The sequence below is a fragment of the Perissodus microlepis genome, chromosome 9 (assembly GCF_051167445.1).
Source record: "Perissodus microlepis isolate ML-2025 ecotype Zambia chromosome 9, ASM5116744v1, whole genome shotgun sequence".
Lineage (NCBI taxonomy): Eukaryota > Metazoa > Chordata > Actinopteri > Cichliformes > Cichlidae > Perissodus > Perissodus microlepis.
Window position 1 is genome coordinate 4,952,862 of NC_140469.1, and position 20,206 is coordinate 4,973,067.

The window sequence follows — 20,206 nt, forward strand, 5'->3', positions numbered from 1 at the left end:
GCATTCTGCGATTCCTTTCCTAGCTTCCTCTCCTCACAACTTAGTCCCTCCACCAGAAATGTGAATAGAGGTGAGAGGCATGATTAGGAAGGAGTCAGGGTAACAAGGACCCAACCTGAGACATGTTTGCTTCACTGCAAGTAAGGAACAACTTCATCATTATCTCAGATCATAAATGTGTTCAAGGTAACTGCAATATGATTGAGACATACTTAACATACCAAAAATAAAGTGAGAAACAAAAGAACAACCTTTGAGTTGTGTAGATGTGAAGATAAATGTGAGTGAGTACAGATTCTAAGGGCCTGTATCTGGAATGATCAAGCAGTATACAGGTATATGGATCTGTGATGTATCCATACTGGAACATTCAGTCTGGTCCAGTACTGTAATTTCTGCAGTATCCATCTAGTGATGTAGTAATTTTTTCACTCCATTTCATAATAGTAATATTGCAATTTCTAGATCTAGTGTATTTTCTACAGTAAATTATTTTGTGAAATTGCAATATTTGACAGAAAAAAAAATGTTAATTGGGGCTACACCTAGTCGCTTCCGTATGTCTTTGTTCGTCCCATCTTGTAATTCCCAGGCTCCATCGGAGCATGCACATCTCCATGGTGTTTAGGGCCTCTTCATGTGTGGTCAATGCAGGCCAACATGCGGAGCCATACATACAGGGCTACTGGGCGGACCACTGTTTTGTAGATTTTTCCCTTGAGTCGATCTGGCATTCTTCTGTCACAAAGGAAACCAGTGACCTGTCGCCATTTTAACCAGGCTGCATTTATTTGTGCTCGGACATCGGAGGTGATATTTCCATTGTAGGCTGATGACTGAGCCCAGGTAGCAGAAGTCTTCTGTCTTCTTAAAGTCTTCGTTGTCAATTATGATGGTGCCATCAGTTTGGGGGCCTCCTTCCAGGTATTTGGTCTTTTTCATATTGAGCCCCATACCATATTCGTCGAGTTGAGTCGTCGTTTGGGTCTCTTCCTCGTCTTTGCTGGCAAGGAATACGTCATCACCATGGATGATGTAACTGGAGGTCGGCCGTGATAGTATCCAGTCTCTCCTTTGAGAAGGAGAGACTGTGACGTGGCGGTCGACCGTCACCATCTCTGCCACATGAGCCCTTAAATAGAGGTGCTTTAACACAGTTTACCTTGGTGCGTCTTCAGTAACAGCGATTTGATTTTGCAAAGCAGGAATCTTTGACAAAGGTAATACCTTTACATTTAAATAATTCAGGGAACATTTTTTTTCTTTTGACACTTGTCCCTGCAGCAGTTCCAAAGTGAGTCAATGGAGAGAATAGCTCAGCATTTAGAGTTTCTCATGGAGCAAAACAGAATGATTAATACTAGGATGGACAACATTGAAAGGGAGTTGAATGAACTAAAGGAAGAGACTGAGAAAATGAGGCGTGAAATCCAAGAGGAAGTACCACAGAGTGCTTTTGCCAACTTCGCAAGTAACGCAGGTCTAGGTCTTGCCATAACGGGCGCTATTTTTGGTGCAGTTTACCTGACCACCTACAGATATTGGAAATCATACGGCATGGCTGGTTGGTTTATTAAGTGGTACTTTAAGCACTTCTTCCAACATATAAAGAATCGTTTTCTTCCGGTAATTCTTCTAGTAATAGTAATAATGTTTTCCAGCCACGGTCATAACTATACTGTGCTCTCATTTATGTTGAGTTTTATTTTGCCCTCACCTCCCAACCAGTCATGACAGAAGACTGCCCCACACTGAGCCTGGTTCTGTCACAGGTTTCTTCCTGTTAAAAGGGAGTTTTTCCTGTCCACCGTTGCTCATAGGGAATCACTTGATTGTTGGGGTTGAATTTTTGGATTGAATTTAATTGCCTTAAACTGAAAATCAAAAATTCAAATGAGGGGTTGACCAGGGCTCGTTAGCTGGGTTGTTTTTTTTTTATTTGTAATTTGCTAATTAAAATAAAGAAAAATTATATTTAAAAAAAAATCCACTACTGCTCTGTGTGCTTACGTCAATGAAGACGTGTATTTTTTGTGATAGAAAAATATAAATTGTCCAAAATATTTGAGAGTTTTTAAATTAGCACTGCATAAGTTTAACTGTGGCACAGACGGCTGTCAATCCTGGTGAGTGAGAGTTCAACCTCCAAACTGAACCCAGTGTGTTACTCGCAGAATCACAGATTTACTCACATTTACTAATTGTTCTGTAGGGTCTTTACAATTTTCAGCCCCTTCAGGTGACTGTTGTCTTCTGACTCCATCTGACTCCATCTTAAATATTTAACCAGTTAATTCAAGAATGAAAGACACATTTATCACAAAGGCACTCTTATAATGTAGATTAAATGTGTGTTGACATAACATCTAGATGTATGATTAGAAAGAGAGAAATGTTGACATGAACAAAGTGCAGTATTCCAAGATGGCATAGAGTTTTAACACCTTTTATACTCATGACATAGATGCATCTGTTTCTGTTATTATCACAATAATCGCAACATAAAATGATTATTGTGACATTTTTTCTGTGCTGTATTAAGGTTACCAGAGTCAGCTGGGGATTCATGAACATCATCAGTGATGTTTCTCCACAGCAGGCTCATCAGTACCTGGTGACAGAAGGTCAATCCAGCTCTGACTTGAGGCTGTTCAAGAATCAGCTCCACTTGATCTGGTTCCACCTCTACCACAGGCAGAGAAACACAGGGTGAGATCTCCTCCTGCCAGTCATCACGCTATAACTGTGTCCAGGTGTTAAATTCATCCATGTGATTCAGCAACACTGTAAAATAATATTCATTTCTTTGGTAAGAAGTGTGTGTTTCTGTTCTTAAATATATCATCACCAGCCTGGACTCTTTGTTGGCGAGACAAAATCAGGAACGGAAATCATTGGTTTTCTCAACTGGGTCCAGTTCCACCTGCAAAGGATATAAGGCCAGGGAGCATGATTTGGTAAGTATAACATTTCACCAGATAGAAGAGTTTGATTTCCTTTTATTTCAGTATTCTCAGCCGGTCGGCCTCATGTGTGCCGATCACAAGTCGGTCCACTTCATACATGCACAGTAGCGCAGGCGCAGTTGTTTATACAGGATTAACCTGAGTGACCTGTTCCTGGACTGTTTTTTTAACAACTGTAATAGATTACAGGAAGTCTCTGGCTGTGTTGCTGAATCTGCCGATGCAAGATCAGACATGGATGGATGAGGTGCTGCAACTGAGACCTGCCGTTTGTCTTTTCTGGTCGGCGAGTGGAGAATCACACAGGCTGGTCTGCAAAGAGAGCTTTAGGATGCTTCCTCCCACTGTCCACTGCATCGTCCATCCACAGGGTTTGCAGGGCTGGCTCAACCCATGGCTGCCACACCACTAAGATGTTTTCAGAAATATGCAAGCAGGAGATGGTGGATGCTATATTACTACTAGTACAATACTTTTAACTTTTAACAGTTTGATAAAATGCTATGAAAAAAAAGAAACCAAAAGATTAGATTCTATAAGTTTCAAAGAGATTTAATTTATATATTTTATATAATAAAGTAAATGTACGAATGACCAGCAATAATTCAGTCACTGAAATTATCCACGAAATTAGCTAAGTAATTCCTAAAAGTGTGTAGATTAAAGAAAATTATTTTACCTGGATACGATTGTCTCTGATGAGGTACAAAGCATGCTGGCGATGACAATAACGTTTTCAAACACTGTTTGAATAATCAAAGAGACATTTATAAAGCGCAGTCTACAATAGACATACTTACTGTGTGAAAGGGAGCAGAGAAACACGCTGTATTGTTGCAATTCTCTTTTGCATAAACCACACCAGAAACGCTCTGTGCAGATAGCAAAGTCACTGCAAAGTCACTGCAAAACTTGTAAGCCCTAGTTCGGCTCCCTAAAAAGATGCTCGAGTTTTTCTTGCGTCCAACAAAATTAGTTCTAAGTTGTGTTGGACAAGTGGAGGTTGAGGTACCAGCTGCAAATGTGGACAGTGGTCATCGGACAGACAGCGTCACGGAAGCTAAAGGGCAGACGAAGTATTGTGTGTGCAATGAACAGGACAGAGCAGAAATAAACACAACACTGCTTGATAAGATTGTTAAGGTTTGCTGTGTTTTGGTGAATATGTGCCCCAGTGTGGTTGTCAAACCAGGGCCAAATGAAACTTGCTCTTGTTGAGTATTCATAAAGCTGTTGTGTTGCATGTGTAGGTCATTGTAAATAATTGTACTTTGTGTGAAGTAGTTTCAATAAAACAGAAAATAATAGTATATTTGTTTGTTTGTTTTTTATTCTTGATCTGTTCACATGTACTTAGCAAGTACATAAAAATGAAATGCAAACTATTTACATGGCAACACACAGCTGGCATCAATCTTGAACTACAAAATGAAACATTACAGGCTATTTAGAGCAGCACGTTGTTTGGAGAAGTATTTCCCAACAAGTTCAGGAAGGCACACTTTAAGAAAGAAATCTTGTGCTTGCTTTAAGCACGGTTCCCAGAAATCCACATCAGGGAGGATGCGTATCACAGCAAGGTCTCTGTGTGTCCACACAACGAGGTCACAGTGGCTGGCGCCGGTAACAAAGATTTGTGTTTGTACCTGACAGTAGTATGGGTTAGGCCTGCACAACAAATCGAAAATTTATTGTCATCGCGATATCAGCCTGTGTGATGGGCCCATCGCAAAAGACGGCGTAAACTGCGATAATTGGGTACCTTAAAATGTTTACACACGTGCGTTAAAGAATTTACCAATCAAAGAAACCCCTTTACACATTTGACCAGTTGAATAGAGCCCTTCACGGCATTAACCAATCAAATGGATTAGAGGCCCGCCTCCTACGTAGGTGGGGAGCGAACAACGCTGCAGCAACGAGTCAGAGTTGTAATGGCTGAGAGCGAGACGCATGACGTGAACGCTACTAACTATGAACTCGTGGCTTATAAAAAAAAAAAAAAAAAAAGGTACCTCACTTATTTGGAGGTACTTTGGATTTGATAAAGACGACGTTCTCCAAACACAGGTACTCTGCAAAACTTGCCAAACACTCGTGGCAACCACCAGAGGAAACACGACTAATCTCCACCATCATCTTCAATACAACCACAGATAACTGTTTGAAGAGTTCCAGAAAGATAGGGCTAGCCAAACAAAGGTTGCTAATGTTAAGACAAAGAGCACCGCAGTCCAACAGCCGTCTCTGCATCCGAGTTTTTCCAGTGGAACTCCTTATGAGAAAACGTCGAAGTGGTACAAAGAAATAACAGAGGACATCACACATTTTTTGGCTAAAGACATGATGCCTATAAATACAGTTAGCAGAGAGGGCTTCCCCAGTCTGATACATAAAGTGGACTGGAGATACCGCATCCCCTCACGAAACTACTTTTCCCATGTCGCCATTCCACAAATGTACGAAACATGCCGCAAGACCGTCATGTTTGAACTGAGCCAAGCTGAAAACTACGCAAGCACTACAGTAAAGTTTCCTCTCCAGTTTTGACTTACATCATAACTACTAGGTGAGTGGTAAAGTGATGAACAACTGCATTGAGATAATTTGCAGTATAATTTAAGTTATGTTTACTTAAAACTAATTATAGAGACCAGGAAGGATGTCTTTCAGAATTCAAACCTCAGAAATTTTTTTTTATGGGGGCAATGTTTCAATGTTAAAGTGCACTTTGTTGTTACACTGCTAATACAGCAGCTTTCTTTAAATAAAACTGTTGCAGTAAAACGGAAATTATGTATTCGTTTGGGGTTTTTTTTGCTATTTATTTTATCGCAAGTCATATCGTTATCGCAATATTGATCACAGTTATCGCACATCGCAGGTTTTCCTAATATCGTGCAGCCCTAGTATGGCTGCGCCCGCTTCAACTGAAGACCATTAGCAGCTACCTCCAAGCAAAAGTCTTTGTCCTGTGCAGCCAATGCCTCCTTAATGCTGGCCGTTCGTTGTTTAAAAGGACACTTTATCTCCAGACACCCCTTACCACAACAGTCACATATTGTGAGTCCGTCTGGAGATGCTCCGACTTCCGGAAAATTGGTGTTCACACAGAAACCACATAAACGAACCTGCAGATTGCGGTGATGCAATGCCATTATCTCGTTGTAGGCCTTTCTTGGGTCCTCTTCATGCTCGACACCCCACCTTGTTTGCACAGTAGAAAAGGTCCTTTCTGGGTAACACACACGATTCACAACACTATGGGCTGGAGTGTCCAAACTTGTAGCCAAACAGCATGCATAGCCGAAGCTGTGATTCTCCCTGCACGCCAGCGAAACCATGCAGGGGTCATGTGCTGCGATCTAGTCTGTGCTTCAATTTCTTCCACCTGCGCCTCTGTAACAGTTGCTGCCGTAAGAAACTTTAGAAAGTGCACCTGAAGATCAGGAAGGCCAAGGGACTCAGCGTCTCTGTTGTGTAAACACGCCAGGGATTGGGGTAATGTGGGTGACTTTGTAGTGTAGTTGGTGTAATAGTTTTCTATTCCACACAAACTCACTGCTTTGCTGTGGTCCTGCAGTGTATCCAGTAATGGTGACAAATCCTCCAGTGTTGCAATAGGAATCTGCCTTTTTTGCGATCGCCTCCTTTTGCCTCTCGATGCAGAGGGTGTGTTTATGATTTCATCAAGACCAAGTTTTTGGGCAGCTGCTGAGGAGAAGTCAATGTTATGTGCAACATTAGGCTGTATCTTGGTCATATTTCCGGGCAATACCCAATATGCAGGCTCGTCTGTTACAGTTCTGGTGCCTCTGATACGCACTGTAGCCTCGACTTTAAACAAAAGAGCAGCGACATGGGTGCAGGTCTCTGCAACTCCAGCCATGCATGTGCAGTGAGCAGCCTCAACCCTCCCATTGGTGCTCACAATGACCCATGGCTGTAATGCAGTTTCATTCAGTCGTTGTGAGTGCAGTACCTGAAACACACAAAAGCCACTTTTAATAAAAGGTCTGTAATTAACCAAGGTTGATATAGATGGGTTGGCTGTACGTGCAAAGCAAAAAGTGTAACAAGGAAGTTGTTTAGAGGGTTATCAAGTTCAAACCGACTTACCTTTGTCTTAACGACAACGTACTCGCAGCGTAGAGGCTTAAAGATGGACAAATCTTGCACCCAGCCGTTTGTGAATTGGATGTGGGCCTCCAGGGATTTATAATTCTTAAACTGGTTCGCTGTGTATGCGCTGACTCCACAGACAAGGTATGCGAAGATATCGGGATAGGACAACGGCGGCATACGGGTCCACATTACCGATGCACGCAATTTTTTCAAAGTACCGTCTCTTGGCGTCTGGGCGCAATCGGTCGCAATACAGCCCTTTGTCTTTTGCGCTGATTTTGAGCATGGTTCTGGCAGTCCCAAATCCAACACTCCAACACTGTGCGCTTCTTTTGCTTTTTGGCCTACTGACATGGCGCTGCGATCCCACAATGCACTGCGGCATGACGTCAACTCCAAAGCCCTATCCGGTCGTTAAGTCTGACGTCACTAGCCGTGTCTGGGCCTAAACTCCGCTGCAGGTCCATATATCAAACGATCACTATGGCATTACTGAGAGTTGAAAAACTGTCTAAAGTCTTTCATCTTTAATAAAATGATCAGCGTTCTGCTCTACCAGGTGTAACAATTGAGTTTAACATCCAGGCATCCATGAAAACGGAATTTATGACATTTAACGGAGTTAGAAGTTAGCAGGAAGTTAGCTCGCTAGCTTCTATCTAAATACAATATAGCATGTCCTGACTGCGGGGTTTTGGAAACAAATTAAACGTACAGCTCTGTTATCACTTCCAACATAAATGAAGACAGAAAACTAAACAGCAGTGACGTTTGTAGGGTTACTGAAGTTTGGTTAGCTGGTATATAATGATGTGCTACGTGACCGCTAGCGACACAGCTATGTTAGCATAATATAAACAAGCTAACTTTTTTTCCACTCGATAAAAGTTAACGTGAGTGTTGTCGGTGGTCAGGAAAAAATGTAATCGCATGGCAGGATGCTGTAAAAGGACCAAACTTCAGCCAGGAGAACAACTGAGATAATCAATCCACAATACGAGGTTAGTCATTCATATACTGCTGCATGGGCTGGGCTGTAGTTACATCCTAAGGTTTTAAAAACTGAGCTTAAATAAATGATTAGCGGTAATAAAAGCCGAGGGAGGTCAACAGTGATCACTGACTGTTTTAGGAGCTTTTTGAGATTAAATAGAAGAAAATACATAATATTAAACATGTTAACAACACAAAAGCCATATTAAACGCAGACTACTTTAGGCCCGGAAGTAGGATTCGTCACGTCATCACTTAACGACTGTATCCCAACTCAGGGTCTGCAGCCTTAAAGGCTGCATTTTAAGGCCGATTACCTCACAGCGGCGCACCGAAGGCTGTCCCAATTCAAAGGCTGCTCGAAATGCGGCCCTCAAATGCGTCCTTCATTTCCCTGAATTTTAAAGCTGTGGCGGTGTAGACTTCATGGCCCAACATATCCCACAATTCATAGCGCGACAGTCGGTGTGGATAATTTTGCCACAGACGGCGGAAGCGTAGCGGCCGAAGAGTAAACTGTTAAAAGTAGGTACTGAATAATATGTTACTTATTTATGTGCAAATGTTTAATAATGAGGAACATTAAAACATTACTGTTGGCCACATGTCGGCAAAGTTATTTGCCATTAGTGGTGTTTGTACGTTCAGCTTTTACTTAGTTTTAAAGCCTTTACTTTGAAATATACGCCGTTCAATAGTCGACCTTAATCTTACAGAGAATGTGATGATTTTATGGATAATTAAAGTCAGTCATATATCCACAAACACAACAAGCTGAAAGTCAGTAATGCTGCTCGGTTTGCAGTCCTGAATTAGAACACTTCCCTCTCACACTGCAGGCTTACTTCTTCTTCCTAGAGCAGGGGTGCCCAATCCCAGTCCTCGAGAGCTACCGTCCTGCAGCTTTTAGATGCATCCTTGTTCCAACAAACCTGAATCAAATGAATGGCTTGTTATCAGGCCTTTGCCAAACTTGATGGCATGCTGAAGAGGTAATCAAACTATTTGATTCAGCTGTGTTGGAGTAGGGATGCATCTAAGAGCTGCAGGACGGTAGCTCTCGAGGACTGGGATTGGGCACCCCTGTCCTAGAGCATTTAAAAGTAGAACGGGAGGCAGAGCCTTCAGTTTTCCGGCCCCTCTTCTATGGAACCAGCTTCCAGTTTGGATTCGGGAGACAGACACTATCTCTACTTTTAAGATTAGGCTTAAAACGTTCCTTTTTGGTAAAGCATATAGTTAGGGCTGGACCAGGTGACCCTGAATCCTCCCTTAGTTATGCTGCAACAGGTGTAGACTGCTGGGGGATTCCCATGATGCATTGAGTTTTTCCTTTCCAGTCACCTTTCTCACTCACTATGTGTTAATAGACCTCTCTGCATTGAATCATATCTGTTATTAATCTCTGTCTCTCTTCCACAGCATGTCTTTATCCTGTTTTTCTTCTCTCACCCCAACTGGTCGCAGCAGATGGCCCCGCCCCTCCCTGAGCCTGGTTCTGCCGGAGATTTCCTCCAGTTAAAAGTGCTTACTCATAGGGGGTCATATGATTGTTGGGTTTTTCTCTGTATGTATTATTGTAGGGTCTACCTTACAATATAAAGCACATTGAGGCGACTGCTGTTGTGATTTGGCACTATATAAATAAAATTGAATTGAAATTGAATTGAATTGAATTATGAGTCCAGTCCAGTTTATTGTTCAGATAAACACCAAGGTACCTGTAATTGTCCACAGCCTCAATGTCCATACCTTGAATGTTTAGTGGTTGCAGTGGAGGATGTTTGAGTCTGCGGAAGTCTACCACCAGCTCTTCGGTTTTTCTGGCGTTGATCTGGAGGTAGTTCTGCTGGCACCAGTCGACAAAGCCTTGGGTCAGTTCTCTGTACATCATATATAGTAAAAATACTGTAAAATGAATATTTTAGAAAGAGCGATTGAGAGATAGAGATAGAGAGCTAAAACCCCTTTGTAGCACTTATGTCACTATAAGACGGATATAAAAGCTACCATTTCTAGGTTCACAGGAGTGTTGGAGAAAACCACAGTGAAGAGACCAGAACCGGAAACCTTTAAATGAAAAGCCGGCATCTTTAATAAACCAAAAATAAATAAACTAAACTAAATCATTTGCATCTAACCTTCCATAGTTCAAGACAGTTTTAGTTAATCCAACTTTGTTCTAAATTACACGCCAAGGTTATTCTTTAAGCTTTAGTTCTTGATTTAGGAATCAGATTTGCTCTAAAACCTTCCGTTTCAGATTCTACTTATTTAAGAGAATCTCAGAATCTAAGACTGTTCTGTTCTGTGCAGGGCTGATAAAGCCAATGTAGTGATATGAGCTCATTTAACTTGTGCCAATACTAATCCCTCTGAGCAGTTTCTGTCTTTCCTTGCATGTGAAATAAACTGTTAGGTGCAATGACCCTTTAACACAGAGTTCCTATAGAGAAATCTGGTTTGGCTCAAAACAAGAAAATAACATCAGCATATAACATTACTCAGAGGAGGAAAAATCAGAGCTTCTGACTCCAGCTTGTCGGTCAGGTGAACAGCCTGTCACCTGACTCCTCTCTCCTCTGCACAGTCCTCGTTCAGAAATTCAAAAATTCCATTTTTCCATGTTATAGTTATTTCTGCTTTCAGATTAAAAATGCAGATGAAGAGAAGATGATGGAACTATGTGATCCAGTTGTGGCCTGCCTATTATTTCCTCCCTGTGTATTAGTGCCATTACGTTGCAAACATTGGTGTGGCTGATCTCAATACTCAACCAAGTATGAGAGAGAATAAAGCTCTGTGGTTTAAATGAGGTGTGGGCACAGATGTGCCAGCAGCTCTTTACATTTGAAGGATGTAAGTAAAGCTGTAAAAGAGGCTCACACTCATTCTAAAAATATATCTTTTAAGTTATGGTATCTTATTCTTGTGGACTAAAGAACCCCACGTTCTGTAAATATGCAATAAACATTAAACACAAATTTACATTGTTCAACTGTCAATTTTATCACGACCATCTGATGCACACTGACTGGACTCACCAGCTCATCTTAGAGAAGACAAAAAGGTCATCTATGGTTATGTGTATTGTCACTTTTATTATAAAAACATTTTGTATAATTATTTGGTCATTTCTTTTTTCCAGGTGGATGCAGATGTCCTCGTGTTTGCGCTGTTACATTGGGCCTTCCCAATTCAGTGACTGTTATGGTAAAGACTAATTCAATGGTTCATGCAGCACCCTCTGGTGGTTGCGCCGTGTGTGTTTGTTGTTGCAGCTTGGCAATAAACAGAGTCACCATGTTAAGCCAGAGCTCTCCCAGTCTCGTTAATGTTGCTCCTATTATAAACCCGAGATCTACCAAAACATGGTGTCAGAAGTACTCTGCAGGGAACGTCAAGAAAATGAAAGCTTTCTCACCAGAGAGAACTTACGGAGCCCCGCAGGGGACATGGGAGAAAAAAAAATTAAGACGGAGTTTTGCGAGAACTCGCAAAACTAACTCGGGATCTCGCAAAAGTTTTGCGAGATCTCGCAAAACAAACTCGGGATCTCGCAAAACTTTTGCGAGCTCTCGCAAAACAAACTCGGGATCTCGCAAAACTTTTGCGAGATCTCGCAAAAGTTTTAGCCGCATTCTTCCCGTTAGCTCGAGACCTACTACAGCCGGGAGGAACACCGCTTTCCCGGCACATCGTGCCTCGACCTCCCGGTCGGCTTCGAGCCGGCGTCCGAAGAATGCGGCTAAAACTTTTGCGAGATCTCGCAAAAGTTTTGCGAGATCCCGAGTTTGTTTTGCGAGAGCTCGCAAAAGTTTTGCGAGATCCCGAGTTTGTTTTGCGAGAGCTCGCAAAAGTTTTGCGAGATCCCGAGTTTGTTTTGCAAGATCTCGCAAAACTTTTGCGAGATCTCGCAAAAGTCCGTCTTAATTTTTTTTTTCTCCCATGTCCCCTGCGGGGCTCCGTAAGAACTCGCCATGCAAGTTTGAATTAAAAGCTACAATAAGAGCTAAGCTAATAAATTAGCCTTCCAAGTATCACCTCCGCCGAAGTTCGACTTTTCAAAGCCAGAAGAGTGGCCGAAATGAATTTGACGCTTTGAGAGGTTCAGGATAGCATCCGGACTCAAGCTACAATGGGACGAAAACCAGGTTAACACTCTGATATATACAATGGGCAATGAAGCTGAAGACGTGATCACTTCGTTGAACCTGACCGAAGAGGAGGCGAGTGAGTACCACACTCAAAGACAAACTTGAGGCACACTTTGTAGTCAGAAGAAATGTTATCTTTGAATGTGCAAAGTTCAACCAAAGGCAGCAAGAAATGGGAGAGACAGCAGATGGGTTTATTACATCCCTATATGCCTTGGCTGACATTGTGGCTATGGGGCGCTGCACAGTGAAATGATAAGAGACAGACTCATTGTCGGAATAAGAGACAAGAGGTTCTCGGAGCAACTACAAATGCTCACGTTAGAAAAAGCAGTGATACGGATTTACCAAAGTGAGCTTGTTAAGAAGCAGCAGGATATCCTTAAAAACAACTTCAAGCAGGAAAATCCTTGTAACATGGACATCATTAAAGCAAAAAATAAAACACTTCAAACCAAGAAAGACTGTGCCACAAACCACAGAGAGGAATGTGAAAAGTCAATGCAACCGATGTGGAAAGACACCCTTTCACAGCAGGAACCTGTGCCCAGCCAAAGAGGTATTCCGCAATCAATCAAATGTAAAAAGAAAGGTCACTATGCAAGAGTGTGCAGGTCTGGGGCAGTGGGAGAGATACGTCCAGTAGGTGGTGACAGTGAAGAAAGGGAGCAGACCTGATGCAAGGGTTACCCCAGCAAGTGTAGCACTTGGGTTAGTGGCCAGAGTAGAAGCAGTGTCGCTCACTTTGGTAGAGGCAGTAAAGCAGCAGTTTCCAAAACAATTCAACGGGCTAGGCCAAATGGAGGGGGAATACAAAATTGAGCTTAAAGCAGACGCTAAGCCATTTGCCCAGTCAACCCCAAGAAGGGTCCCGCTTCCCCTGTTACCCAACGTCAAAAGAGAGCTAGCTCGTATGGAAGAGTTAGGGGTAATCTCCAGAGTAGAGCAGCCTACTGACTGGTGCGCAGGAATGATTCCAGTACCCAAACCAAACAGAGATGAAGTGCATGTGTGTGCGTTGACTTGACCAAACTGAACAATTCTGTGAAAAGAGAAAGACACATGTTGCCATCAGTTGAGCACACCCTAGGACAGCTAGAGGGCGCAAAGTTGTTCTCAAAACTTGATGCTAACTCAGGATTTTGACAAATACCTTTGTCCAAGCAGTCAGCTCTTCTCACAACCTTCATCACGCCATTTGGAAGGTATTGTTTCAATAGACTCTGTTTCGGCATATCCTCAGCCCGTGAGCATTTTCAAAAACGAATGTCTCAGCTTTTGGAGGGGCTGGACGGAGTTGTCTGCCAAATGGATGACATTTTGGTTTACGCTGACACACAGGCCCAGCACAACAAGAGACTAGTCGCAGTCCTTGAGCGGCTCACAAAAGCAGGTGTGACATTGAAAAGTGAGAAATGTGAGTTTGCAAAAACCTCAATGAAGTTCCTTGGACAGATCATTGATAGTACAGGAGTCATAGTATAGCAGACCCAGTTTGTGCTTTGGGACTGTAGAGTGCCAAGTTTGGTGGTTTACTCAGTTCTGACTTAATGCTGTCAAACGCTGTTTGTTGAGCCTCACTCCAACACCACGTTTTTGTTCTCTGGAAGTACTGGAGTCAGGATCTGAGCATGCAAGCAGGACTCTGCAAGCAGCACCATCATACAAGCTGGTGAGTCTGTAGGAAGAGATGGAATGGTGTTCTCCCTTTGACTCTGCAGCTAAAAGGTGTCCTTCTCTGAGAAAGGCTTCACAGTCTGAAGTGTGTCTTTGGTGGAGTGGAGCTCCTGCTGCTCTCTTCCTCTGTTGCCTTTCTCTTCTCACCCTGTGCAAACCTCTTTAGAACCTGGCAGAGCACCGATATTATAACTCTGCCCTCTGAGCTGTAGTCCCTGACTTTCCAGCAGTTTGTGTCTTCTGTGTCTGAGTTCTGCTGTGGGTCTCTTATTGCCTGTGTGTGGAAATAGTATATGATGATATAAAGCCATGTCCTGACATTTAAAACCTTAATTTGTCTGATTATGTTATGATTAACATAGATGACCGTTCTGTTTTCTCGTAGCTGAGCTGGTGAGTCTCAGTCAGTGTGTGTCAGATGGTCGTCCCAAACTTGAGGAACCGTCCTTTAAACAGCAGCCATCTGTATTGTTTATAAAAGCCTTAACATTTTTCATGTGGTAGAAGGTGAGAAAAATTATGTTGCATTGTAAATGGTTCAACTGGAGTTGTTATAGGGCCAGAGGCGGGGGTACCGGACAGGTTGCCATCAGACACAGAGAGGGCTAAAACAGAGAAAGAAACTACCACTCACACTCATATTCACACCTATGACTAATTTGAAGCACTATATCTATAGCATTATATTCCACACACAGGCAGTCAGGAACCACAGCAGAACTTATTTTTATGAAAGCCTTAAGATTGGTAGAGAGAGAAAAATGATTTTGCACTGTAAATGGCTAAATGGCTTGTTTTAAACTAAAGATCACGCCAACAATTTCAAATTCAAATCAAAAACTAAGCGTGTTAGCATGTTGCAAACACTAAATAAGTCCTGCTGATAGAAATCATTTGCAAAATTATTATGTCAGCTGCATCTAACTTAAAAATGTAGCTCACAGTAAAGAATAACTTTCTTGGTGACTGTGAACAAAGTTTAATGGAGTATATCAAAATTTGTGATAAATGAATGTAACCCATAAAATTTGTGAATTATGGACATATTGTCGGTAAGGTTGCAAAGAGTTTCAGTGATGTTTGATACTGAATTCATGTTCAGCACTTAGGTTGTCATATTGTTATTTTAGTTAAGCATCAATCTGTTGAAAATAAAACCGCTAAAGGCAGGTGAGAAACTTCGAACCTGCTTATTGCATGCACACACTGTTTCAATTTCTCACCGAGATATTAACATACATCTGGACCCCTGTAATGCACTAACATAAATATGATATATTTAATTAGATCAGCATCTCACAGTAGCCATAAGTGATTTTGCACATAATGCCTACAAGATCAAATTTGGTCACTCCCTAACCTCCCAAAATTAGGCTTTATCATTTTCATTTTATTTTATTTTTTATTAATTTTCCTAGCTTTGTAAACTCAACCAGTGTCTCTGTCCCAGTCGCCATGTTTATCCTGGACTTTCACACTCATGAAATCTTACTCGCTTTAAAGCAATAAAAGGCCCGTCTACGGTGTATTTGTTTGCTTAAATATTCAATTAGGCTATACTTATTAGCTTACTAAGCTTTACCATAGCGGTCGTCAAGTATGCGGTTGATACCAAGGGACAGCAAGTATTGCTCACGCCGTAATCCACGGGCGGCCATTTTTGGGTGGTTCAATTGTCTTATTCTTCAAGTTTTGAAAACTTTGAAGGTCGCTGGTAAAATGCAGAGTTTTCACAGCACTAGTTAGAAAAGCTCCTCTTAGCACTCTCATGTGAAAACAAAATTCGATTGTTGGCTTCTGCTTTTATACCTGCCGCTCAACACGTCATCCTCATCACCTTCACTCCCAGTGTCATCAAGCGATGCGGCATAAGCATTTGTGCTTTATTTATTCAGAATGAGTTTCCCATAATTATCATATTTCTAAAAAAAAAAAAATTCTCAATTAGTTTCACATTTTCGATTCATAAATATTTTTAATATCATTACCAGACTGCCCTTATATTTTTAATGATTAATTGATAACTTTATAAACAATAAGTATAAATAACTGTGATTCATAACGAAAGTTCATCACGTTAATCTGCTTATTTCTTTTGTTAAAAATAACTGACTGTTAGTCCCTCAGTTTAGAAAAAAAAAAATCTTCATGTGGAAAAAAACAAATAAATGAACAAATTAAAAAATGAATATATGAACAAACAAAACAAATACAATACAAAACTAATCAGACAGCTGTGACATTAAAAAGACCAAGATGTGCCAGAATAATGGGAATAGTATAGAGAAGGATAGAAACGGCTCACAAGCCAAAGCATATTCCACATTATCTGTCAAACGTGATGGAAGCATCGTTATAGCGTAGGACTGCCTGCAGTGGAATCAGGTCACTGGTTCCCCTCAGATGATGTGACTGCTGATAGGAGCAGCAGAATGAATTCAGAAGTGTGCAGTGCAGTACTGCAATCTCTTCTCAAATTCAGAGATTCAGTTTGGTTGGTTGGTTTAACAGTGCAACTCCATAAGGACCCAAAATGTACTGCAAGAAAGCCCAAAATATCCCAAAGCAAAGAAATGGGATATTCTTGAATGTTCAAACCAATCACAAGATCTACTCAAAAAAATAATGTGTTCAATTTACTTAATACAGGGAGTGCAGAATTATTAGGCAAATGAGTATTTTGTCCACACCATCCTCTTCATGCATGTTGTCTTACTCCAAGCTGTATAGGCTCGAAAGCCTACTACCAATTAAGCATATTAGGTGATGTGCATCTCTGTAATGAGAAGGGGTGTGGTCTAATGACATCAACACCCTATATCAGGTGTGCATAATTATTAGGCAACGTCCTTTCCTTTAGCAAAATGGGTCAAAAGAAGGACTTGACAGGCTCAGAAAAGTCAAAAATAGTGCGATATCTTGCAGAGGGATGCAGCAGTCTCAAAATTGCAAAGCTTCTGAAGCGTGATCATCGAACAATCAAGCGTTTCATTCAAAATAGTCAACAGGGTCGCAAGAAGCGTGTGGAAAAACCAAGGCGCAAAATAACTGCCCATGAACTGAGAAAAGTCAAGCGTGCAGCTGCCAAGATGCCACTTGCCACCAGTTTGGCCATATTTCAGAGCTGCAACATCACTGGAGTGCCCAAAAGCACAAGGTGTGCAATACTCAGAGACATGGCCAAGGTAAGAAAGGCTGAAAGACGACCACCACTGAACAAGACACACAAGCTGAAACGTCAAGACTGGGCCAAGAAATATCTCAAGACTGATTTTTCTAAGGTTTTATGGACTGATGAAATGAGAGTGAGTCTTGATGGGCCAGATGGATGGGCCCGTGGCTGGATTGGTAAAGGGCAGAGAGCTCCAGTCCGACTCAGACGCCAGCAAGGTGGAGGTGGAGTACTGGTTTGGGCTGGTATCATCAAAGATGAGCTTGTGGGGCCTTTTGGGGTTGAGGATGGAGTCAAGCTCAACTCCCAGTCCTACTGCCAGTTTCTGGAAGACACCTTCTTCAAGCAGTGGTACAGGAAGAAGTCTGCATCCTTCAAGAAAAACATGATTTTCATGCAGGACAATGCTCCATCACACGCATCCAAGTACTCCACAGCGTGGCTGGCAAGAAAGGGTATAAAAGAAGAAAAACTAATGACATGGCCTCCTTGTTCACCTGATCTGAACCCCATTGAGAACCTGTGGTCCATCATCAAATGTGAGATTTACAAGGAGGGAAAACAGTACACCTCTCTGAACAGTGTCTGGGAGGCTGTGGTTGCTGCTGCACGCAATGTTGATGGTGAACAGATCAAAACACTGACAGAATCCATGGATGGCAGGCTTTTGAGTGTCCTTGCAAAGAAAGGTGGCTATATTGGTCGCTGATTTGTTTTTGTTTTGTTTTTGAATGTCAGAAATGTATATTTGTGAATGTGGAGATGTTATATTGGTTTCACTGGTAAAAAGAAATAATTGAAATGGGTATATATTTGTTTTTTGTTAGTTGCCTAATAATTGTGCACAGTAATAGTCACCTGCACACACAGATATCCCCCTAAAATAGCTAAAACTAAAAACTACTTCCAAAAACATTCAGCTTTGATATTAATGAGTTTTTTGGGTTCATTGAGAACATGGTTGTTGTTCAATAATAAAATTATTCCTCAAAAATACAACTTGCCTAATAATTCTGCACTCCCTGTACAGTTATGTCAACAATTTCCTAGCTGATTTTTGTTCTGCATAATTCTAAATGATTATAAAGATACTTATGTGTAACTAACATAAGCAAATCAGGTAATTCCAAACTCATCTGGTCAGCTTTGATTTAAGTAGGTTAATTAGGTCTGTGTTCACCTAATTAAAGTGACCCCAAAAAATGCTTAAATTTGTTGATTAATGCAGACATGAAAATATGTCATTATACTGAATTAAGTTCTATATACATAAGTAGGTTAACTGTATTTAGTAAAACCAATAAAAAAAATACTTTGCAGCTCCAATTTAACTGACTTAAATTAGTGTGTGTGGCAATACCTGGATTTTATTTCACTTAACTTGTTTTAACTGGTATAACCGTAGAGGTTTTAAGTTGATTTACTAAACCAGGATATGTCAACAATTTCCACACAGTGTACATAAGTAAATTCAAATTACAACACTTTAGTTTTGTGGAACAAATATTTCATAATAATAATAACAATAATATTAGCTGACCTCAAGAGAGCTGGTCACCCTCTTTTGAAATCATCAATGAAAAGCCTGCTTCAATCACCTCACCAGCAATCTACTGATCTCTGCAATGTCTGATCAACATGTGATCTACATAGGTGACTTCGGAGTGCACAGACAATTTAAATATGTGCATGGATAAGCGTTTCTGCAGCAAAGGTGGCCATGGTTTAACATTGTGGGTTCCTGCCCTCGCCCAACGCACCTGGCACTACTTAAGCTGAGGAAAGGAAGCTACTCATCGCTGGATCATTGTATGACTCGCACCAGTGTAGCCCCATCTTTAAGATTAGTTCATAGCTTTTGTTGATTCTGTGCCTTCGTGTTAACTTGTATATATCTATATTAACTTGATCTCCCGGAGCCCTTACCCCTGGCACTATTGTATATAGGAACTTTTCCTGCACTATTGTACATACACCTGGTGGAGTGTCAAATAAAACTGTGTTCTTTCCAACCATCGGAGTCCCGCGTTTGAGTCCTCAGTTCACTGTGGCACTGAAATGGAAACAAAAAGAAACCATATCATATATTACTTATTACTTTAAATATTCTCACGGAAAGTGTTAAGATACATTCTGACCCTCCATTATGATCTTGAAGATGACTACTTCTAAACATTTAATGGTGATGGCATTTTACTTAGTACTATGTGAGCATTACCAATAAATGGAGTTGTGCCTGCCCAGCTATCAAGCTTGGAGATGCTTTTCAAAAAACTTGTTTGAGTGAACGTAGCACGCTCTTCAGTTACTAAAGACAAAACTGACAGCAGACAGACCCACAAACAAACAGGAAGGGGCTGCAGTAAAGGTCCAGCAGAGCATCTAGACCTCAGTCAGTCACTGACTGGCAAGGATTTTCATCAACGTTTTAAAAACAATTTTATTTAAAATCATATCAGGGTGTCCAGTTACCTTTGAGCCTCTGAAAATGGGGGACAGTGAATAAAAATGGCTGTCATTTCTAAACAGTTAATGCAATAACTTTGTGAAAGCCCTTGAATTAAAGGAAGAAGTGTGACAAATTAATAACTGTATTTGCATCTGTTGCTGCTTCCTGTACTTTTGAATTAAACAGACAACCACGCGGTACAGAAAGTGAAACTAAACAGATCTCTGTTTCTTTCTCTTCCAACCCACAGTCTGCTTTTCACGGAGCACGTTATCACTTTGTCCGTTTTTACTTTTTATTTTTGTCGTAAGACAAGCCGAGACCATCGTGAGCACCCTGAACTAACAGTATGAGCAGTGGGGCCATCCCCGCATCGACCTCATTGATGAACTCTAGATTCAAAATGTGTTCAGCACAATCATAGGCATTGGTTGCTACTGACAACAAGAAATAAAGCCTGTCTGCAGGGCTGAACCATTTTTTAGCAGTGAGGAGGGAGGGTAACACTATGCAATATATCCAGTTTTAGAATTTATATTCAACATTAATTGTAGCTTGGCTCAAAGGGTTAATGCTAGCTTATTTTAATAAACAACATTGTCATATGCAAAAAGCAAGGGTGGTACTAGGGGTGGCAAGAGATTATTTTAGGGTGGCACATGCCACC